This window comes from Sminthopsis crassicaudata, chromosome 5, assembly GCF_048593235.1.
Source record: "Sminthopsis crassicaudata isolate SCR6 chromosome 5, ASM4859323v1, whole genome shotgun sequence".
NCBI lineage: Eukaryota > Metazoa > Chordata > Mammalia > Dasyuromorphia > Dasyuridae > Sminthopsis > Sminthopsis crassicaudata.
Window position 1 is genome coordinate 29,744,142 of NC_133621.1, and position 25,616 is coordinate 29,769,757.

Genomic DNA, 25,616 nt, shown 5'->3' on the forward strand with positions numbered 1-25,616 from the left:
CAAAGACTTGCTTTGGAAAAGAGAATTCTGGGAGTGATTTGAGCCATGTGTATGTATATAACTATGAAATTTTGTTTGTGTGTGTATGTGTAGAATATACTTTGCAATACACTTTGGATGCCAGAATTACAAAGTATTTTTTCCATATTTAAATACAAATCTTTTGTCCAAAAAACAGGGAAAATGTCAAGCATTGGACTTTATACTTCTAAGTCAGTCTCAAATAGAGACACTTAAGTTTGTATATACGTAATTATATCCTTTCCTCTAAATCTGCCAATTCTCTGAGTTCCAGTGCTGTCTCCAGACAGTCTTCCGTTTTTACATTTCCTTAAGTGCCTTTATATTAGTCTGGCCAATTTCTTTCTGCCAAATCTCCCAGACTGCTGCACATTTGATGGCCTCTTTATTGGGGTTATGGGCTTTTTGCTGACATGGATGAGAACTATAGCACATTGTCAGAAATAGTCCGGTATAATTCATGCATCAATGGCATTTCCTTGAATTGGCAATTTTATTTGTTGTTTTGATTACCTCATCTCAGAGATGTGTCTTGGGATTTCATCTTTTTAAAAAAAAATCAGTTTGGGACAAGTCCTGAGGCTATGGGTTCCTCTTCTAAGTTGGATTCCATCTCACATGTTTTTATTAATCTCTCATCCCATAAGGTTATCATCTTCTTTTCCCTAACCCCATATCATTATACTTCTCTTATTGATTTTTGGGTTTTTATCTTCCTCTATTCGTTTTCATCTCTTAGTCACAGAATCTGAGAATTGGAGGGGACTTTCAGAAGTGTTTCATAAAACCAGAACATGCACAAAAATTCTTGCAGTGGTGTAGCTTGTAATTAGAGATCCAAATTCTTCTTGAAATCTGTTGGGTACAGAAGTGTTCGGATAAATGTTTAACAACCATCTCTCTGAAAATGCAGCACATACCTTGAAGGGAAATCTGTATTATTATTTTCTCAATCACATTATACAATCTATACCATAATATATAATAAATCAAGGTTTGATTTGTAGCATTTGACAAATTATGAATTATAAATGCTCAGGCTAAAACTTAACTAGTTATAGATGAGAAAATTCCCCTGCCTTCCAAGGTAATCTATTTCACTTTTGAGTAGCTATCATGTTGGGTAAAATTTTCTTGTGTCAAGCAATCAACAAACACTGATTAAATATTATATCACTGTCAGTCAGATACTGTACTGGGAGTCCAAATACAAAGAATAAAACAATTTATACCCTTAAGCACTTTCAATTCTAAGAAAAGACATACTAAAGTGTATTAAAGTAGATAACAGAATATTTTTTTTCATTTATTTAGTATTTTATTTTCCCCAGTTACAAGGACAACAGAATTTTTAACATTCATTTTTAAAACACTGATTTCCAATGCTCAAAAAGTTATCAAACTGGGTATATCCTTTGTCCCAGCAGTGTTACTACTGGGCTTATATCCCAAAGAGATCTTAAAGAAGGGAAAGGGACCTGTATGTGCAAGAATATTTGTGACAACCCTCTTTGTAGCGGCCAGAAACTAGAAACTGAGTGGATGCCCATCAATTGGAGAATGGATGAATAAATTGTGGTACATGAATATTATGGAATATTATTGTTCTATAAGAAATGACCAGCAGGAGGATTTCAGAAAGGCCTGGAGAGACTTGCATGAACTGATGCTGAGTGAAATGAGGCAGGACCAGGAGATTGTTGTATACTTCAACAACAATACTATATGATGATCAATTCTGATGGACGTGACCCTCTTCAACAATGAGATGAACCAAATCAGTTGCAAAAGAGCAGTAATGAACTGAACCAGCTACACCCAGCGAAAGAACTCTGGGAGATGACTATGAACCACTACATAGAATTCCCAATCCCTCTATTTTTGTCCGCCTGCATTTTGGATTTCTTTCACAGGGTAATTGTACACTATTTCAAAGTCCGATTCTTTTTGTACAGCAAAACAACTATTTGGACATGTATATATATATATATACATATATATATATAATATTTAATTTATGCTTTAACATATTTAACATGTATTGGTCAACCTGTATTGGCAATTGTCAATGTTGTAAAATTACCCATGCATATATCCGGTAAATAAAAACTATTAAAAAAATAGTTGTGTAAAGACACTGTATGGAATGTTCATTCATAAAATCTCCATTTTGAAATTGAAAAAACAAAACAAAACACTGAGTTCCAGATTCTCTCCTTTCCTCCCTTTCATTCTCCTCATTGAGAAGGCAAGCAATTCCATGTAGGCTATATATGCATATTCATTCAAAATATTTTGATAATAGTAAGACTATAAAAGCAAATGTACACAAAAAAACCTCAAGAAAAAAATTTAAAAAGTTTTAACAAAATATGTTTCAATTTGTAACCAGAAACCATCAGTTTTTTTTTCCCCTGGGTATGGATAATATTTTTCATTATAAATACTTCAGAATTGTCTTTGATCATTGTATTACAGAGAGCTACCATCCCACAATATGCTATTGCACATTTCATTTTTCATCAGCTCAAGGAAGTCTTTTCAGGTTTTTCTGAGATCATCTTGCTCATCATTTCTTATAGCAAATAGTATTCCATCATAATTACGTACCACAATTTGTTCAGCCATTCCCCAACTGAGTTGTATTCCCTCAATCTCCAATTCTTTGCCACCAAAAAGAGAGTAGCTTTAAATATTTTTGTGCATGCAGGTCCTTTTACTTTTTGTTTTGTATCTCTTTTGGAGAACAAGCCTAGAAGTGATGTTGATAGATCAAAAGATATTTAACCCTTGAATGTAAAATATCCCTTTTAATTTTAGCTGTATTGGTTTTGTTTGTACGAAAACTTTTTAACTTAATATGATCAAAATTAACCAAATTTTTTGTTCAAGAATGTATTCAAGGGGGCGGAGCCAAGATGGCGGAGAAGAAACACACGTCTCTGTGAACGTCCTCACTCCCTCACAACCAATTAGATAAATTAAGTCTCAGAATTAGCTCAGGACTGACAGATTCCACAAGGACTGGAAGCACGACTTACCAGTTGAAGAGAATCTGGAGTTTCAACAGGAAAGGTCAGTTCTCAGGGGAGGAATAAGAAAGACCAGCACAGACGGTGGGGTAGGGGCACACTGCGCCCATTGCGCTGGGAAGGGCTCTGGGATCAGAGAAGCCACTGAGGTAAAGGAATCTGGCACAGGCTGTTAGCTCTTCTCTGCTAATTATTTAGCAGTTCAGAAGAGAAAGCCAAAATATTTTAAAACTCAGATTAGATTTTCCCCGGATCCTGGGAGTGACTCAGCAGATCTCGGCACCAGGGGGTGTGGCCTCAGCTACCACCTGAGAATAGTTAAGAGATTGACAAGTGGGTGGATATGGCCCAAGGCAACACACACTGCCTAGCTTAGCTGGAGGGAGTGGAACTCAGCTCCAGGAAGTCCCAGAGAAGCAGAACCTTTGAACTAGGGACCGCGGTTTCTGGCAGACACTTCCAGTTTGAGCGCAGGGGCTTCTCACGTCACCTGCTGCAGACATCCACGCCCCACCCGGACACATAGGCTGGGCTTCGTGCTGTCTTCACTATTCTACGCCCTGGAAGCACAGCAGTGCTAATCACCTCTGAGGCACTCCCAGGGAGAGGGTGGGGAACTCTCTCCCAGAGCTCTATCTTAGCTCAGGCTCAGGAGCCGCTGCATCCATCCCGTCTGGGAGGAAGCTGGTAAAGAAGTAAATAATTTCCTACCCCAGGGACAGACCCCAAAACATTTTTTTAAATATGAGCAAAAAAGCTAGAAAAACCATAGATTCCTTCTATACAGAGAAAGAGCGGGTATCCAACCCCGAGGAAGTTAACAGCAGAGAGTCAGCAGATAACAACCCAAAGGGGAATGATCCCTGCCCCCCATCACATAACTCTCTCCTAGAAGAAGCTCTTAAAAAATTAAGGGAGATTGAAGAAAAATGGGGAAAGGAAAGGGAAGCTATGATAGAGAATAACAACGTCCTGAAATTGGAGTTGGAAAAAATAAAGAATTCACAGGAGATGCAGGGAAACAAAATTAGTGAATTAGAAAAGGTTAAAAAAAACACAGGAAAGTAGGATCTCTGAATTGGAAAAGATAAAAAAGTCTCAAGAAAATAGAATTTCTGAATTGGAAAAAGAAAATAATTCTCAAAAAAAAAATTAGGGAAATGGAAAAAAATTCAATAGAGCAAAATAATTCATTTAAAAACGAAATTGGGCATTTACAAAAAGAACTAAAAACTGTGAAAGAAGAAAATAACTCCTTAAAAGTCAGGATGGAACAAATAGAAATGAATGATTCACAGAGAACCCAAGAATCAGTCAAACAAAACAAAAAAAATGAGAAGCTGGAGAACAACGTCAAATACTTACTGGGAAAATCTATAGACCTGGAAAATAGATCTAGGAGAGATAATCTGTGGATTATTGGACTTCCAGAAAACTATGACCAAAAAAAGAGCCTAGATTCTATTTTACAGGAAATTATCAAAGAGAACTGTCCAGAGATAAAAGAAACAGAAGGGAAAGTAGATGTGGAAAGAATTCATCGAACTCCTTCTGAAATAGACCCTAAAAAAAGAACACCACGGAATATAGTGGCTAAGCTGCAGAATTACCACACAAAGGAGAAAATCCTGCAAGCAGCTAGAAAAAAACAATTTAAATACCAAGGTGCCACAATAAGGGTCACCCAAGATCTGGCTGCCTCCACATTAAAAGATAGAAGGGCCTGGAACCTGATATTCCGTAAGGCAAAAGATCAAGGATTGCAACCAAGAATGAACTACCCAGCTAAGTTTAGCATCTTTTTCCATGGAAGAAAATGGTCATTCAATGAAACAGAGGAATTCTATATATTTCTAAGAAAAAAACCAGACTTAAACAAAAAATTTGATCTACATCCACAAGACTGAAGAGAAACAGAAAAAGGTACACAGAACCCTTGAGAACTGTAACTCTGTTGTGGGTATATAAAAAATACTCAAGGATAATTTGATTTTACTGATATAAAAGAAAAAAAGGGGGGTGTAGTAAAGGGAAGGAGGTCGGTTCAGAAAAAGGGGAAGGAGTGATAAAAAGAGGGAAACTACATCCCAGGAAGAGACATAGAAAATACACCATATCTCAGGGAACTTAGTGAGGGGGAGAATCATTGTGTGAATCTTACTCTCATCAGGAGAGGCTCAAAGAGTAAATAATTAACATATTTGTTTTTCAGAGAATTTTCTCTCACCTCATTAAAAGGGGGGAGAGGAAAAGGGAAAAGGAAAAGGAGAATAAGTGAAGGGACTTGGAGGGAGGGGAGAGGGATCCTAAAAAAAAAAAAAAAAAAAAAAAGAGGGAGGGTTGCGCGTCACAAGGGGGGTCTGTAAATTAAATATCGGGGAGGGGGATCAGGGGGGTCAAGGGAAAAAAGCATAATCTGGGGATAATACGATGGCAGGAAATACAGAATTAGTAATTTTAACTGTAAATGTAAATGGGATGAACGATCCCATCAAACGGAGACGGATAGTAGATTGGATCAATATGTTGTCTACAGGAAACACACTTAAAGCAGGGAGATACATACAGAGTAAAGGTAAAAGGTTGGAACAGAGCCTATTATGCTTCAGGTAAAGCCAAAAAAGCAGGGGTAGCAATCCTTATCTCAGATCAAGCAAAAGCAGAAGTAGATCTCCTTAAAAAAGATAAGGCAGGCAACTACTTTTCACTGGACGATTAGGAAAGACTTTGGACAGAAAAGTCCCCGATGAAAATTTTCTAAGACTGAATGTTGCATCCTAGTCTCCAGGTTTAACCAGTTTATAATTCCAGGCATCCATTACACCTGTAAAATAATGCCTCTATCCCTATGTACCTGTATGCATTTGTGACTCTATATGCATATCAAACCAAATGTGCCTCTTTGCAATTTCATCATGCAAGTTCATGGTTCTTAATTTATGAACTCTAAGGCTAAGCAGAGCACATTTAATCCTTTTTTCATGTGATAATGTTTAAGATAGTAACATGTCTAACACGTCTTTAAATATTCTCCTATATTCTCCAAAATGATCTCATACAGCATGATCTAAAGCCCCTCTCTTCTGGACATTTTCCAGTTTATCAGTGTTTTCCTAAAACATGTCATTTAGAATTGAAAACTTTGATCTTGATGTAGTCTGTCTGATTAAGGCACAGCTCTTACTATGAAAGTCAGCCTAGTTATGGAGGATCAAACACTGAATCTGGAACTAGAAAAAAAAAGTAGATTCAAAAGGCAGCTCCTACTTTTATTTTTTTCAATTTGTATTAATTGTTTTATTTTTCTTCTTATACATGGATATTAACTTTTTAAAAACATCTCTTTATGAATTATGTTGGGAGATAAAAATTAGAACAAAAAGGAAAAACCACATTAGAGAGAAAAAAAAAAAGAAGTGAATATAGCATGTGTTGATTTATATTCAATGTCCACAGTTCTTTTTTTCTGGATGCAGATGACATTTTCTGTCCTGAGTCTATTGGGATTGCTTTGGATCACTGATGCACTGAGAAGAACCAAGTCTTTCATAGTTGATCATTGCACATTCTTGCTGTTATTGTGTACAATGCATTTCTGGTTCTCCCTTGTTTTGCTCAGCATCAGTACAGATAAATCTTTCCAGGCCTTTCTATAATCAGCTTGTTCATCATTTTTATAGAACAATAATATTTCATTACCTTTATATACAACAATTTGTTCAGCCAGTCCCCAATTGATGAGCATCTGTTATGGGCCAGAACTCTGTATTTGAAACAAGGATTCTTACAAGATGTTAAGTCAGTGGAATTGATAAAGACAATGGTTATCTAGTTTAGCATAGTGCTTAACAGTTCTCTAGTTCAGTACATGTACTTAGTACTTAATATAGTTCTACAAGAGTCACACCTATGATAATGAAGTATATAACAGCCAGCAAGGACTGGACGAGATTCATTCCACCTTCCAGTCAGGCTCCTGGTGGCTCTCCCGGGGGACTGAGAGGCTCGGAAATAGGGCCAGAGAAGACAAAGGACTGGAGGTGGGAGCTCAAACTCTCTCAGAGCCAAGGAGAGAGAGATTCATTTCCATCTTCATCAGCCTTGTGGTGGCTGGCCTGTCCTCCTGCTTCCCCAAACTGAGACCAAGGCTGGACTGAAAGGCTCTCCAGAAAGAATTTGGACTTTACTACCTGGCTATTCTTGTGGTGGTTACTCTGACTGAAAAGAAGACTGGTCCAGAGACCTCCAGAAAACCAATCAGGACAATAGAGACATCTATTTATTCTCTAATTCTTTGCTACCACAAAAAGAGCTGCTACAAACATTTTTGCACAGACGGGTTCTTTTTACTTCTTTATGATTTCTTTGGGATATAGACTCAGTAGAGGCAATGCTGTAAGCACAGTGTGGTAGCCCTTTGGGTATAGTTCCAGATTGCTCTCTAGAAGGGTGGATCATTTTAAAACTCCACCAACAATGCATTAGTATTCTAATTTTCCCATATCCCTCCCAAGATTTATTATTTTTTCTCTCATCTTAGCTAATCTGAGAGGTGTGAGGTAATACTTTAGAGCTGTTTTAATTTGCATTTCTCTAGTCCATAATGATTTAGATCATTTTTTTTCATATACCTATAGATGCCTTTAATTTTTTTCATCTGAAAATTGTTCATATCTTTTGACTATCAATTGGGGAATGACTGGTATTCTTAAAAATTTGACACATTGCTTTATATATTTTAGAAAGGAGATTTTTATCAGAAATCCTGGCTGTAAAGATTTTTTTCTCAGCTTTGTACTTCCCTTTTAATCTTGTTTCTATTGATTTTGTTTGTGCAAAACCTTTTTAAATTTAATGTAGTCAAAGTTGTCCATTTTGCCTCTCATAATGTTTTCTTCTTTGGTCATAAATTCTTCCCTTCTCCAAAGATAAGATAAGTAAATTATCACTTGTTCTCCTAATGTGTTTATGTTATCATGCACCCATTTTGGTCTTATTTTGGTATGGGTTGTGAGATGGAGGTCTATGCTGAGTTTTCTGACATGATTTTCAAGATTTCCCAGAAATTTTTGTCAAATAGTGTCTTCTTATCCCAGAAGCTGAAGTTTGGAAGGTTATCAAATACTAGATTATGATAGGCTTTCATTATTGTGCATATGTATCTAATCTCTTCCACTGATCAACTACTCTACTTCTTAGCTACTTTATAATATACTTTTATGTCGGGTACTGCTAAACTACCATGTTTTGTATTTTTCTTCATTAATTTTCTTGATATTCTTGACCTTTTGTTCTTCAAGATGAATTTTGTTATTATTTTTCCCATTCTATAAAATAATTTTAGTAGTTTGATTGGTATGGCACTGAACAAGGAGACTAATTTAGGCACAGTAATTTTTTTTAACTCAGTCTACTCATGAGCACTTGGTATTTTTCCAGTTGTTTAGATCTGACTTTATTTGTGTGAGTAATGTTTTGTAATAGTTTTCATATAGTTCCTGAGTTTGTCTTGACAGGTAGTCACACAAATATTTTATTTTATCTACACTCATATTAAATGGAATTTCTCTTTCAGTCTCATGTTGCTGGGCTTTGTCACTAATACAGAGAAATGCTGATGATTTATGTGGGTTTATTTTATATTCTGCAACTTTGCTAAAGCTGTTAATTGTTTCAAGTAAATTTCTGGATGATTTTCTAGGATTCTCTAAATATACCATTTGCAACACAACATAGTTTTATTTTCTCATTGACAATTCTATTTTTTTAATATCTTTTTTTTTTTCTTATTGATAAAGCCAAAATTTCTAATACAATGTTGGTTAATAGTGGTGATAATGGGCATCCTTTTTTTTTTTTAATCCCTGATCTTAATAGGAATGCATCCAGCTTCTCTCCATTACAAATTATGTTTGTTGTTGGTTTTAGATAAACACTGCATGTTATTTTAGGGAAAGCTCTCTTTATCCCTATGCTCTCTAATGTTTTTAATACAAATGGGTGCTGTATTTTGGCAAATGCCATTTCCGTATCTATTGAGATTATCACATGAAGCTCCCATTTTTTCTAGTTTGTGTGACTTTGGGCAAATAACTTAAATTCTCAGTTTTCTTATCTGTAAAATAAAATGATTATATTTCCTTGCTTCTAACATCCATTTTCAAGCTCTAAATCTATGAATCTCTTTATTGCTATGTTACACTTCTCTTAATGAATCCAAAGACTATGTAAATGGCTTTTTATGTCTATATCACTTTTATGACTCACATTCAGCTTGTTGTCCATTAAAATTCCCAAATCATATCCCCTCCTTATTTCAGACCACTACAAGATCAACTTCTTTATTTTGACTTACTACACCATTTGATAAGATAGAAGGAACACCAAAAACAAGGAAAACAGCAATAAAATTTATGAAGCATCTTCTATGTGTGGGATATCATGATAAACATTGGAAATACACATACACACATATCACCCTTAAGGAATATATATATACTATTATTGGAATTAGAATTTAAAAAGATTCTGATATGTTACAAGACAGAGTTTGATGAAGATAAAATAGTCTAGAAAACTTTGAGAATAAAACACTTTAAACTAGAAGGAGTAGACAAGGTTTTATGGAGAAAAAAAGGCACATTAGTTGATTCTAGAAGGAAGAAGATTCTGAATTTTGCACATAAGTTAAGAGTACAACTAAAGAGCTGAGTGTGGTCTGTGCAAATGGGAAGAACAGATAGCAATCCATTTAGATTTTAATGTAAAGTTCATGAAAGAATAATAAGACATAAATAGAGAAAGGAGAGTTGGAAACAAATTATAGGGATCCTTAAAGATCAGTAAGACTAATTTTTATCCTAAAAGAAATAGAGAGCCTTTGAAGAATTTTTGAGAAAAATAATATGGTCATATCTATACCTTAAGAATATTATTTTGACTTTAAAGTTGCTGATAAAGGAGATGGAACAGTCAGAAATGATTAAAAGGAAACACCACATCTAATTTCTAATCTCTTCTTTCACTTACAAGCTATGTGACCTTGTTTAACCTCTCTGGTTCTAAGGCATCATCTGATGTCTTGAAGGGCAAATACTAAATTAAACAATCTCTTGAAATTCCTTTCAATTCTATGATCCTACTTCTAGCTTCCTCTTAGTTCTTCTTGAATAAACCATTATCTAAAAGCAAGGGAAAAGTTATTTATATAAATTATTGAAATGAAATTTTACTAGATCTCTGAAACAAACTGAAATAGTTAGGATACAATTAATTTAATATTTGATCTTTCCTGATTAATTATTCAAAATCAATTTATTTTACTTGAGGTCATTAAAAAAAGCAGAATGCTCCAAAATCTGTATTATTCTCTAGGAATTCTCTTCATAGAATATATCTAAATATGATGAAACATTTCCATAAGTTTCACAAACAACTGTGATTAATAATTCTGTTTAAAATACTATCTATATTAAATATATAATATTATATATTTTAAGATATTGAGGAAATACATTTAAACTTATACTAGTAAGGATCATTTCCAATGTAATATGTGATAAAATGATATGAAATTACAGTTTTCAGAGGGAAAAATACAAGTGACTAATAGCCATATGAAAATGTTATAATTAACCAATAATCAAAGAAATAGAAGTTAAAACAATTCTGAGCTTCTCCCTCACAACCTTCAGAATATTGACAAAATTGACAAAAAGGGAAACTGAGAAATACTGACTATGCAACATCATTAATAAACTGTAGATAGAGATGTGAACAGCTTTAGTCATTCTAGAGAACAATTCAGAACTTTGCCCCAACAAATTTCTTTTGACCCATTTAATATCATAGCTAGACTAGACACTAAGAAGATCAAAAAAAAAAAGAATTAAAGAATCCATTGGCATGATAAGATAGCAAGGCTATCGTGTCAAAGAGCTAAAAACAAATCATCAACTGGGGAATGATTAAACAAATCACTGTTTTTGAATGTAATGACATTACTGTATTATAAGAAATGATGAAAGGAATGCTTGTAAAGAAACCTACTAAGACTTGTATGGGACTGATGCAGAATGAAATGAGTAGAATGAGGAGAAAAAAATAATAGCATTGTCAAGAAATTTCCTTTTAGAAGTCTTGAGAACTCTAATTAATGCAATCATCAAAAACAATGAAGTTTGTTACTTGCAACCTGATAGAGTGATGGTAGACTTAAGATGGAGATGGAGACAACCACTTTTGTACATGTGCACCACAGGGCCAAATCCACATGGAATCATGTGGAGATATATATGCAAGAGATTTCTAGATTTCTGTATTTATCTACATATATATATATATACATATATATATATATATCTTATATAATTACACATATTTGTTGAAAAGATTTCTATTTTTTCTTTATTAAATGGAAAGGTGTGGAGAGAAAAAGTAAAGTTTAACTTTGAAATTAAAAGTAAGTTAAAAATAAAAAAAGAAATATCTTTGTAATGTGAATCCTCAGTTCATTAAATTCTTCTTGAAGTCTTAAGCTGAAAAATTTAAACAATATTTTTTTTTATGTGAGTAAGAAATAAACATTCAACATTCAAAAATGTTCTTTAGTAAAAGATATATTCTCTTTCTAAACTTGTTTACATACAAGGTAGTTTGAAAAGAATACAAATTAGTAGAAGGAAAGCATTACTTTAAATTTTCAGAAAACATGGTATTGTGGAAAGAACACATATAGAGAGTTAAAGCAGTTGAGTTTGAATGTTGGTTCTGCCTCTTGATTTCTATGAGTCACTTAACTAAATCTGGGTCTTAGTCTCTCCTCTATAACATGAGATGGATTAGATCACTCATTACTTCCTTCCATTTTCAGTTCTGTGATTTTTATGCCTCTGTTCATAGATAGCTGCAAAAACTGTCAGGACAATGAAAGTTTGTTTTTTCTTGAAGAAGAAAACAGAAATTTGACTTTTGATGATAATAAGTCATGGGTCTTCATCCAAGGACATAAGACATAAAACTCATTGTCCTTAGTTTAATGAACATAATCTGGCAGAGAATAATCACTGATTTCTTAGAGAAAGTGGAAGGGCTAATGACTTCAAGCTTACCTGTAGCTATTGAGATCAAGGACTACATAATCCCCCAGCTTTGAAAGGAACCTAACAAAGGAAGTTTCTGTTCCTATAGTATATTTGGAGTCATAAGATCTGACTTTGAATCTCAGTTTTGCATTTTCTTCTCTCTAACTCTGGAAAAAACATTACGTTGTCCCAGGATCTCAATTTTTTCTCTTTAAAGCAATGAGATTAGACCAGTTGTACATTCCCCCTCCCTTGTTTTAAATCTGGTTTACTAAGTGTGAGAACAGGTGTAATAAAACCTTCAGATTTAAGAGTGATTGAAACAGTTAAAGAGATGTGAAGAAAAACATTGTTTTTTTTTTCAAACAAATTTAATAAAGGGTATATCGAGTATATAGTTCTGTTAGTTAATATATTTTGAAATATTGTTTGCTTAAAGTAGAAGCAAGTTATTTGGAATACATGGAATATATGAGGGATCCATTCCACCTCATGTCAGCAAATATAACTGAAGGTAAAACTTTAGATAGCACAAAAAGACTTAAATGAAGTAAAATGAATTTTTACAATGTAAAAAACAATGGAGCATGTTTCCCTATCCTATGAACCTTGTCTTTAAATGACACTGACCAACTAAGTAATCCATACTTAACTTTTTGTTCAGACAACTGAGATTGATCCTGAGTCAAGAGGAGTTGCTAACTGCACTAGTGAAGGGAGCTTCTACTTTGAGTCTCTCATTGATACTTTCTGTTTAATAATTCATTTCAATCTGCATTTCAATATGAAAGATTTTCTGAACAATGAAATTCTACTTCTAAACCAGTGATTCAAGAGACAATATTTTAAAAAAGTCCCGTCCATTTGTTTTTAGAAAGTTTTCAAAATTGAAATATCCCAATCAACCCCAATTGGAGTGAGAGTAGTCCCTAAGTGGTAACTTTCTCATTGAGTTTATGCAAAGGAGGTAATATCTGGAGCAAGGTCAGAACCATGTAATTCTCCATAGGAAAAGTTGTGTGTAGGCAGTGGAGGGATTAATTATACTTGAATCTGAGAAAAAGACCAAGGTCAATCACTATTTCCGTTATTTAGCCCCAGAGAATTATCATAGTCTCATATAATTCAAGAAACTCATTAAAGGACCAAGAGGATTGCTCTCATCTGAATTTTTGGAAGAAATAATGTACTAACAAGAAGTAAGGGTGACAGGAAAAAAACTCTAATTACAGGGATTGTTTCCATATTTGGGATGAGAGAATTGATTTTGAAATTGTTGTCTTATTAACCACAAGAACTAGATGAAATAGGTTTTCCTTCCTAAATATGAAGTCAACAAAGAATATTTAGTCAGGATTCTCACCTGCTTTAACAAAGATTTGGGAAGTCACTGATATTTGTCCCTGGGTAGAGAGATTGAATAGTGTACCAGTAGTCACCAGTTATTCCTGTTCATTTTTCACTGAATTCTAACCATAATATAATTTGTGAGAGAGCAGAACTTGGTTTTAAGATGAGAGTCTTTCTTATACTTAATAAAGTAGAACCACATAACTTTATTCTCTTGGATATGGAAGGTACCTCATAGTTCATCTTGACAAATCTTCTCATTTTACATTTGAGAAAATCTAGGTCTAGTGATATAAGGTGAGTTGCCAAAATCCATGTGGATATGGGCAGAACTCTCACTGGAAGCTAAGTTTCCTGACTACCAATCTACTGCTTTTCACTCTACTGTATTACAAAATGAAATAATTTAATTATAAAGAGGACTCAACCTTAAGAATCATCTTAATCATGGTGATCATGACAGCTGAAATTTATGCAGCATTTCCCAGTTTGCAAAGCACCATATCTTTATCTCAATCAATTAATTCATGTTATATATCTTCTAGAGAATACAATGGAATCTCACTTAAATTATTAGATTTGACAAAAATAGTCTCTAAAAAAATGAAAGTGAGTTGTGGAAGGAAAGGAGAACTTCCCAATCAATTATTCAATAAACAAACATTTATTAAGCACCTTCTGAATACCAGGCATCATGCTAAGAGCTGGGGATACAAAAAACAAATAAAAAGAAAGACAGTTTTTGTACTCAAGGAACTTACTCTCTAATAGAGGAAATAAGCTTGAATCAACTGGTCCCAAAGTTCAGAACTAGGAAAAATGGTAATACTATAAAGGAACTAATTGAAAGGAAACCAACAACAATAACAACAACATCCTAACAATTACAATCAATCAAAAGAGGAATGGGTTACTTTTGGAGATGATGAATTCCTTCACTCCCTTACTTGAGAGCTTCAAGCCAAAAATAGATGGTTATTTATTAGAGAAGATATAATGAATATTCGTGTTATACTATAGACTGCCCTGTACAGGCCCTTCCAATTTTGAGATTTTGTGATTCTGAGCCATTCCTAACTTTTGGTTCTGGGAAAGAAACTTTACAAATTAAAAAATTCCTTGAAAACAATATTTCAAATCTATTTTAATTCTTTAAATATTAACTGAGGAATACAATATGAGATAAGTTGGTACATAGCAGGTTTTCCTTCAATATAAGTCTTTTTAATGCCTTTTTAGATGTTACAGTAAAGAAAAGAGGGAAGGAAGGAAGAGAGAAAGGAAAGGGAGGGAGGAAAGGAAGGAAGGAAGGAAGGAAGGAAGGAAGGAAGGAAGGAAGGAAGGAAGGAAGGAAGGAAGGAAGGAAGGAAGGAAGGAAGGAAGGAAGGAAGATAGGAAGGAAGGAAGGAAAGAAAAAGATTTTTGTTTGTCAGATTTAAATTTTACTAGATGGACTCTGAAATACTTTTCAGCTCCAAAATTCTGGGATTTCCTATATCTATAGTTCCATGCTATATTCTATGGAGAAGGCTTTTGCCTTCAAAGTAGAATAATAGAAAATGCAAATAATAAAAAGCAAGGCAAATTAAGCAATGCACATTCAGGATGTTGAAGAAACATAATAACAGGCCAACATAAATGTTGAGGTAATGTGGGAAGATAGAAACCTTTGTGGAGGAGCAATAGCTTAGTCCAGCTATTTTGTAAGAAAAAGTTATTATACTGTTTTGACCCTTATACTTAATAATCATACTATGATCATGAATCCTGAGATAAAAAACATATCTCATATGTACCAAAATCTTGACCCAGTAAAAACATGAGTGTTCTATGAGCCTATGAATAAAATGTGTGTATCTATATCTATTTAGAAAATAACATACAATATTGTAAATGAAAACAATTTTATTGATGAAAACAGTTCAATAATTGGACTCCGATTTTTTTTTGTGATGACCAAATTCAGTTTGAGAGAACAAATTAGAAAGCATTTATTTCCCTTCAGTAAAAAAATAAGGAACGTTGTGTACTGGGTGTAATATACTTGTAGACACAGTCACTCCATCAGTTTTGTTTAGCTAATTTTCTCCTTGCTAATATTGTTGTTTTCACAAAGAAGGACTTAATGGGGCAGGGATGTCCCAGGAAATGAATGATATGGTATTAAAAATGAAAATAACTAAAAAAAATTTAAAAAGAATGACATTTAAATAAAGAAGAAGCATGCTTTAGAAGAGCTAAAGTAGAGAGGAAAGTTTGAGCAAAACATTTAGAGAAGATCACATGCTCATAAATTCTAAACAACAAAGAACCTTAGAAATCATCTAGCTCACCCCCTCATTTTCCACATGAGAAAATCAAGGCCCGCTGAGTTTGAGTGATTTGCCTCATGTCCCACAGACAATAATCAACAGAGGTAAAATTTGAACCCAGGTCCTCAGGCTCTGAAATCATTGCATTGCATTGAAAACATCGCCTCTCAGATAAGACTAAACAAAGTGAGTCTGAGGTCCCAAAAAGAGACCTGCAGTGAGAAGGAGATTCAGGATAGAAATGTAGGTTGAATCTAGATTGCGTGGTTACAGCTGGCAATAACAGAATCAAAAGTCTCATATGTGTAAGGGCTCAAAGAAAATGTCATCTTGTAGAATGCAGAAGAAGCGAGAAATGAAATAAAATTGATTTCATTGCTAAAAGTATACTTTCTTTATGATACTCATTCTCAGAGTATCATAGTAAGAAACTGTATTTTTGCTGATATTGAGCTATCTCATCTCATCACCAGCTGAGTCCCCTGGAGATGCCCAACAGCAATTCAGAAACACCTTCTATTGAGTCAAAAAGGGATTTCAATTGTTATCATGGTACACATTGTGGGTTTTCATATTTAACTGCTTTTCTTAGCTTCTATTTTCTTGTGGCAGGAGAGCTGGTGGTGGTATTGATGATAGACTTATCTTCCCCCCCCCTCTTATTTGTCTCTGTCTCTGTCTCTGTCTCTTCTCTTCTCTTCTCTTCTCTTCTCTTCTCTTCTCTTCTCTTCTCTTCTCTTCTCTCTTTTCTTCCCCACTCTATCTTTCTCTCTCCCCTCTGTCTCTCCTCCCTCTGTCTCTCTTCTCCCTGTCTTTTCCCTCTCTTCTCCTCTCTTTCTCTGTCGCCCCTCCCTTTCTTTCTCTCTTTCTCTGTTTGTATCTCTGTCTCTCTCTATCTCTGTCTTCTCTTTCTCTCTGTCTGTGTTTCTGTGTCTCTTTGTGTCTCTCTGTGTGTCTCTGTCTTCTTTCTCTGTCTCTATCTTTGTTCTGTCTCTGTCTGTGTCTCTATCTTTGTCTCTGTCTCTGTCTCTGTCTCTTCCCTCCTCTTAGACCAAACCTTCTGGGAAGGCCACACACTTTTCCAGATTACAATAATATCTACTCTTCAATTTATTAGATAGAGGCTTATTTGGAGCATTATATATCAAACAATTTCCCCAGGTAGTGTGTGTATGTGTGTTAGTGTTGGGATTTTAATTCAGATCTTTCTGCATTTAAAGCTCTTTCTCTATATATTATGTCATATTGCCTTATTTTTAAAAATAATTTATTTTATTAATAATACATTAATAAATATATTAAATATGTAATTTAAAAATTAAAAAATATTTAAAAATACCATCAGATCACATTCATTTAGCCCGGTACAGTTTTCAAAGTGCAGAAGTGTTTCAGGTACTATTATATTCCTGTTAGACATAAGGAATCTGAGGCTGAGATTTCAGTGATTTGACATGAGCATATGGCTAGTAACGGTTTGTACCCGTATTCAAACCCACGTCTCCTAAATCAAAGTCCAATATTCTCTCCCCTTTGGCACTTTATCTTTAATAATTACAACCAAACTTTGAATAAAATGAACTTATTCACTAGAGTCACTAGTAGAGGATTTGGAGATCTCCTGCTTGTTTAAAAATACTGTATACTTGAGATCTGCATTGACTAAAGCCCTAAGTAATGCCTCCATTTAATATGTCTTTCAACCATCTGGTTCATTATAAAAAGCTGCATACTTTTTTATTTAATGTGAAAGCAAAGCATTGGTATTTCTATGTAGAAAATCAGGAAGAAAAGGAGAAAAAAAGTCAGGAAGCTATAAATTCAAATTTCAGTTCTCTGAGCTACATAACTTCCTGCCTGGGGGTTTGGGGCATTCATCAATCAATCTCACTGATTTTGATTCTCCCTTATTAGGAAAAAAATATATATGTATATATATATATATATATATATATATATATATATATATATATATATATATATATATATATATATACACCCAGAAGGAAGGACTTCTCCATTCTTTCTAGCCACCCACCACATTCTCCATGTTTTCCAATGTATCATGCCTATTAAAAGAAAGAATGGACTGACCACCCACAAAAGTTATGTTTCCATTATTATTTGCATCCCCAGGCAACAAGCAGCTGCAAATCCCCTCAACTTACACATTTTGAAAAAATATTCACAGCATCATTTCACATGGTCCAGACAACAAAGTAGCCTTCAAAGGCTCCTGGGATTATATGCTCTATATTTCCTACTTCCATCCAACCTCTGACCTGTTTAGAGACAGTGATACCAGGGATTTTCTAAAGACAATCATCAAATATTGAGTTAGAGTGATAATTTAAAGATCACTAAGTCCAACTTTTCACTATGCAAATGAAGAAAATAAGTAGCAGAGATAAAATTTTGTGGTGAAACATTTCAAAATTCTTTCCTTATTCTTCTGGATAGCATATTTATATTTTCACAATGATTTTTTTTCTAGAATAACTCAAAGAATAGGAAATAGAGATAACACAACTAGGCAGTCAATAAACATGTATTAAATACTTACAATCTGCCAAATACTGTGCTAAGTGCTGAGGAAACAAAGAAAGGTACCTCTAAGGAGTTCACACTCTATTGAGGGAGACAATGCAGAAGATATTCAGGCAAGATATATACAGAGTAGTTGGAAGGTAGTCTCAGAAGGAAAGCACCTACCATATGGAGAGGGTAGGAGACCAATAAAGACTTTCTGAAAAAGGTGAAATCTGAGCTTAACCTTGAAGGAAGCTGTGGAAACAATATTCCAAGCATGCAAGACATCAAATCCTTCGTAGTGTCTGCATGAAAAAATATCAGGAAGGGAGATGTTGCTGAATATTATAGTACAAGAAGCAGCATGAAGAAACTTGGAAAGGTAACACGGAGTTAAACCAAAGATTTTACATTTGATCCTGGAGGTAATAAGAAGCCAATAACATTTATTAAGAATAGGCCTTAGTTAGATGGTGGAGATGATACAAAGATGGTGGAGATGACACACATTTCTCTCTGACCTTCTCTACAACCCTCAAGCTAATGAGTAAATCCAGCCTCTGAATTAGCTCTGGACCAGCAGAACCTGCAAATATTGGGAGTACAATAAATTATCAGCAGAAGATAATTTCAAAGATCACCTGCAAATCACAGCAAAATGCAAGCAGCTGACTACAAACACCAGCACAGATAGCACACAGTCTTGGGGCTATGCAGACTCCATAAGCAGTGCAGATTCTGTGTGGCAGAGAATCTATTGGGAGGAATCTACAGGAATCTATAGCGGTGTTGGCCATAAGTGAGGGAAGACTGTTTGAGGCAAGTAATGCTCATAAGTAAAATACTGGGGAGAGGGAAAAGGGAAAAGGAAGAAGAAAAGTATAATTTGGAGTTAGTAAGATGGCAGGAAATACAAAATCATAAGTTTTAATTTTAAATGGCTTGAACTTTCCCCATAAAACGTAAGGAGATAGCAGACTGGATTAAAAATCAGAATCCTATAATGTGTTGTTTATAAAAAACACATTTAAATCATAGCAATACATACAAAATAAAGATAAAAGGCTGGAGCATAATCTACTATGCTTCAGATGAAGTAAAAAAAAAAAGCAGGAGTAGTCATTCTGATCTCATATTAAGCAAAAGCAAAAAAAAATTGATCAAATTAAAATAGATAAAAAAGGAAACTATATCTTGCTAAAGGGTAGCATAGACACTGAAACAATATAATACTAAACGTATATGCACCAAGTGGTGTAGCATCTAACTTCCTAAAGGAGAAGTTAAGAGAGATGCAAGAAGAAATAGACAGCAAAACTATAATAGTGAGAGATCTCAACCTTGCTCCCTCAGAACTAGATGAATCAAATCACAAAATAAATAAGAAATAAATTAAAGAGCTAAATAGAATACTAGGAAACCTAGATATTATAGATCTTTAGAGAAAACTGAATGAGGATAGAAAGGAGTATACTTTCTTCTCAGCAGTTCATGGAATCTATACAAAAACTGACTAAATAAAGATCTCAAAATCAAATGCAGAAAGACAGAAATAGTAAATGCATTTTTTCAGATCACAATGTAATAAAATTACATTCAGTAAAGGGCAAGGGGAAAATACACCCAAAAGAAATTGGAAACTAAATAGTCTCATCCTAAAGAATGAAGGGGTGAAACAGCAAATCATAGACACAATTCATAATTTCATGCAAGAGAATGACAATAATGAGACAATATACCAAAATTTGTGCGATGCAGCCAAAATGATAATAAGGGGAAATTCGATATCTTTAGAGGCTTATTTGAATAAAATAGAAAAAGAAATGATCAATGAATTGGGCTTGCAACTTTAAAAAGTTAGAAAAAGAACAAATTAAAAACCGCCAATCAAATACTAAACTTGAAATTCTAAAATTAAAAGGAGAAATTGATAAAATTGAAAGCAAAAAAATTATTGAATTAATAATTAAAACTGACTTGGTTTTATGAAAATAATCAATAAAATAGATAAACCTTTGTTAAATTTGATTAGAAAAAGGAAAAGAAAATCAAATTGTTAGTCTTAAAAATGAAAAGGGAGAACTTTCCATCAATGAAGAGGAAATTAGAGCAATAATTAGGAGTTACTTTGCTCAACTTTACACCAATAATTTTGATAATCTTAGTGAATTGGATGACTACCTTAAAAAATATAGGCTTCCTAGATTAATAGAGGAAGAAGTAAATTGCTTAAATACTCCCATTTTAGAAAAAACAGATAGAACAAGCTATTAATCAAATCCCTAAGAAAAAATCCTCAGGAACAGATGGATTTACATGTGAATTCTAACAAACATTTAAAGAACAATTAAGTTCAATGTTATATAAACTATTTGATAGGGAATGAGGACTCCTAACAAATTCCTTTTATGACACAAACAGACTTGGTACTGATACCTAAACCAGATAGGTTGAAAACAGAAAAAGAAAATTATAGACCAATCTCCCTGATGAATATTGATGCTAAAATTTTAAATAAAATATTAGCAAAAAGATTACAGAATATCATCCCCAGGATAATACACAATGACCAAGTAGGATTTTTAGACAAAGAATTCAGGGCTGGTTCAATATTAGCAAAACTATTAGCATAATTGTCTATATCAACAACCAAATTAACAAAAACCATATGACCATCTCAGTAGATGCAGAAAAAGCATTTGAAAAAATCCAACATTCATTCCTATTAGAAACACTTGAGAGTATAGGAACAAATGAACTTTTCCTTTAAAAAATCAGTAGCATCTATTTAAAATCATCAGTAAGCCTCATATGTAATAGGGACAAACTGGAACCATTCCCAATAAGATCAGGAGTGAAATAACATTGCCCACTATCACCATTAATATTCAATATTGTATTAGAAATGCTAGCTTCAGCAATAAGAGTTGAGAAAGAGATTAAAGGAATTAGAGTAGGTAATGAGGAAACCAGATTATTACTCTTTGCTGATGACTTAGAGAATGCCAGAGATTCTATTAAAAAGCTATTAGAAATAATCCACACCTTTAGCAAAGTTGTAGGATACAAAATAAACCCACACAACTCATCAGCATTCTTATATATCCACTAATGAAATCGAACAGTTAGAGTTATAAAGAGAAATTCCATTTAAATTAACTGTTGATAGTATAAAATATTTGGGAATCTATCTGTCAAGGAAAAGTCAGGAGCTATATGAGTAAAACTACAAAACACTTTCCACACACAAATAATGTCAAATCTAACGAATTGGAAAAAATATTAAGTGCTCTTAGATAGGTCAAGCAAATATAATAAAGATGACAATACTATCTAAACAGATCTATTTATTTAGTGTTATACCAATCAGATTCCCAAAAACTATTTAAATGACCTAGAAAAAATAGCAACAAAATTCATCTGGAAGAACAAAAGTGCAAGATTTTCAAGGGAACTAATGAAAAAAAAATCAAATGAATGTGGCCTAGCTATACAGATCTAAAACTATATTATAAAGCATAGGTTACCAAAACCATTTGGTATTGGCTAAGAAAAAGACTAGTTGATCAGTGGAATAGGGTACGTTCAAAGGATAAAATAATCAAAAACTTTAATAATCTAGTGTTTGACAAACCCAAAGACCCCAGCTTTGGGGATTAGAATTCACTGTTTGACAAAAACTGCTGGGAAAATTGGAAATTATTATGGTAGAAACTACACATTGACCCACACTTAACACGGTACACCAAGATAAGATCAAAATGAGTTCATGACCTAGGCATAAAGAATGAGATTATATATAAATAAGAAGAACATAGGATAGTTTACCTCTCAGACCTGTGGAAGCAAAAGGAATTTGTTACCAAAGAGGAACTAGAGATCATTATTGATCACAAAGTTTTTTGTACAAACAAAACTAATGCATACAAGAATAGAAGGGAAATAATAAACTAGAAAGTATTTTTACAGTCAAAGGTTCTGATAAAAGCATCATTTCCAAAATATATAGAGAATTGACTCTACTTTATAAGAAATCAAGCCATTCTGCAATTTATAAATGGTCAAAGTATATGAAGAGACTATTTTGAGATGAAGAAATTGAAACTATTTCTAACCATATGAAAAGATGCTCCAAGTCATTATTAATCAGAGAAATGCAAATTAAGACAACTCTGAGATACTACTACACACCTCTCAGATTGGCTAAAATGACAGGAAAAGATAATGCTGAATGTTGGAGGGGATGTGGGAAAACTGGGACACTGATACATTATTGGTGGAATTGTGAATACATCTGGCCATTCTGGAGAACAATTTGGAACTATGCTCAAAAAGTTATCAAACTATGCATTCCCTTTGATCCAGCAGTGTTACTACTAGGGTTATATCCCAAAAAGATCTTAAAGAAGAGAAAGGGATGTATATGTGCAAGAATGTTTGTGGCAGCCCTCTTTGTAGTGGCCAAAAACTAGAAACTGAGTGGATGTCCATCAATTGGAGTATGGCTGAATAAGTTATGGTATATGAATAGTATGGAATATTATTGTTCTGTAAGAAATGACTAGCAGGAGGATTTCAGAAAGGCCTGGAGAGACTTACATGAACTGATGCTGAGAGAAATGAGCAGGACCAGGAGATCGTTGTATACTTCAACAACAATACTATATGATGATCAATTCTGATGGATGTGGCCATTTTCAACAATGAGATGAACCAAATCAGTTCCAATAGAGCAGTAATGAACTGAACCAGCTACACCCATTGAAAGAACTCTGGGAGATGACTATGAACCACTGCATGGAATTCCTAATCCCTCTATTTTTGTCCACATGCATTTTTAATTTCCTTCACAGGCTAATTGTATACTATTTCAAAGTTCGATTCTTTTTGTATAGCAAAACAACTGTTTAGACATGTATACATATATTGTATTTAACATATTTAACATGTATTGGTGTATCTGCCATCTGGGGGAGAAAGTGGGGAGGAGGGGAAAAATTGGAACAAAAGGTTTCCCAATTGTCAATGCTGAAAAATTGGCCATGCATATATTTTGCAAATAAAAAGCTATAAAAAAACAGAAATTTGGGGAGAAAATTGCCTATCAGATCTACAGATAGGAGAAAATTTCAGGATCAAAAAACGAATAAAAAGGACCACAGAAGATTAAGTGAATAATATCAATTAAGTCAAATGTAAATGATTTTGCATAAGTAATTCCAATTAAGAATTAATTAAGAAGGAAATTATTAGCTTGAAAACGTATTTGTAGCAAACCTTTGTAAAATAAAGTCTCATTTCCAAGTTTAAAATATTTAATATATTTAATCTGCATTAACATATTCTTTACCACTTTATTAATAATCAATAAAATAATAATTCAATACCATGTTTCTAACCTTCGTTGATTTCTGGGATGTAAATGCTCACTCTGAAAATTTAATAATTTGCTAATATGAACTAGGTTTAAAACACTCATCCTTTAGAGATCATTTAGACTAATAGTCTCATTTTACAAATGATAAAACTGAGGCTAACATATGTGCAATAACTAATAAAGCACAAAAATCAGAATAAGTTGGAAAGTCAGATCTTATAATTCCACATTCCTATTCTTTCTATTATGTACTGCTTTTATAATATACTTTTTATATTGTTTTCTAGTTTGTTTATCTTAAATAGACTCCTCAAGGTCAAGTACCATGTTTGGTGATTAAGTCTTACTGGAGATCCTTTTAATCTGACTATTTTAGGGAGCTTCCAGAGACTGTAATGCTGAATCAAGTGGTAGTAGTTTTATTATACTGTGATTTCCCTAATCTGGGAGATTCTCCAGCCAAATGTCAGCTCCTCTATTTGTTCTTAATGCAATTCTCTGTTCTTTCTCTGGTTTCTTCCCCTGGGTGAACTCCAAGCTTTTCCAGGGAAGAGGAGAATGTTTAGCCTCTTTCTGCCCATCCATCATCATTAGAGCAGGTGAAATAAAAATGTCCAGCCTGTGCTAAATTTGATACCAGCATGACTTCAGGCTGAGAAGTTGTTGGTCACCAATGTTCCACTGCATTAGTGCCATCAAATCCACTTCATTAAGAGATGTGCTTACCTTATGAGCTCTGCCCCTGTGAAAGAAGACCTGTTAGATGCTGAGTGCCACTTAACCCCTTCCTCCACACTGAGATGCCATGCCCAAAACTGACTCCTTTTCCCAGGATGCATACATCAGAGCCCCATGTAAAACTAGAAGGTCTTAGAGTTGGGTTTTCATGAGGAAGGGAACCAGGAGTCTGTGTCAGCTTGTGTACAGATGAGCAGAGTAGGCAGGGAGTTGTGTGATGACTTCAGATGGAACATGATTGATAGGGCTTTGAACAGACATAATTCTTCACAATAGTGATGCAACAATGCATCGGCTTGCTTGGGAATATTAACATCTGGCAAAGTAAAAAAGGAAAAAAAAAGCTGTGGGATTTACAATAGACCCTAAGTCAGAGGCTTATGGTCAAAAGAAATGATACACTTAACCATTTCTAGGTATATCCATTCACAGATAATAGAACTATCATCTTATATCCCTGTCCCGGCTACCTCAGATTTCATGTAATTTTTCATTGCATTAAACCACTTGTCCTGCACCCCCTCAAAATAAAAACATTGATTAGCAATCTGAAAACCTATTTTTTCATCTGATTGTTTAATTCCTAGGCCACCGGAAAAGCAATATGATGATTTCAAAATATGATCTTGGATAGCCCACTTAATTCTCTTAGCCTCAGTTTTTTTTTTTCCATCTGTAAAATATGAGGTTGGATTACATGATAACTTAGGTTAATTCCAGCTCTAAATGCTATGAACCTGGCCTGTAAGGGGAGGGAGGGAGGGAGGGAACATAATTAGGGAGAATCTGTGCCACTTCAATTAGAAATTCTCAAGAGATGAGGAGATAAACTGAACCAAACAGTTTATGTGATAGAATTTCAGAGGTTAAGGCTGAAATGGATTTCTTTTGCCAAGACACACTGGCATTAATAGGATTCTGATAATGTTTTATTGAGAATTTTCTTGGAAAGGACAACAAAAGTAATCCAATGTTTAACAAAATTCATGGGGTTTTTTTGAGGTATAAAGAGCGAGTACCCCAGTAACACATTGACAGACAAAGGCATAAATAGATTGAACCTTCTGAAACAAGTCAGTGGAAAGGTGGCAAATCCACAGGAAAGTCCCATATTACCCATAAGTAGTTCAAGGCTGAGGTAATGAAATGTTCCTGATCCAAAAGGATTTGGTCT

At 34.0% G+C, this 25,616-nt stretch overlaps 1 long non-coding RNA gene across 1 annotated transcript; it reads right to left on the bottom strand.

Annotated features, from left to right (window-relative positions):
- Positions 1–495: 495 nt before the first annotated feature.
- Positions 496–24,674, bottom strand: LOC141544547 (uncharacterized). Its single transcript, XR_012482647.1, has 2 exons — positions 24,431–24,674; positions 496–876 (listed from the first exon to the last, which is right to left on the bottom strand). It is a non-coding gene; the product is annotated as an uncharacterized LOC141544547 (long non-coding RNA).
- Positions 24,675–25,616: the final 942 nt, after the last annotated feature.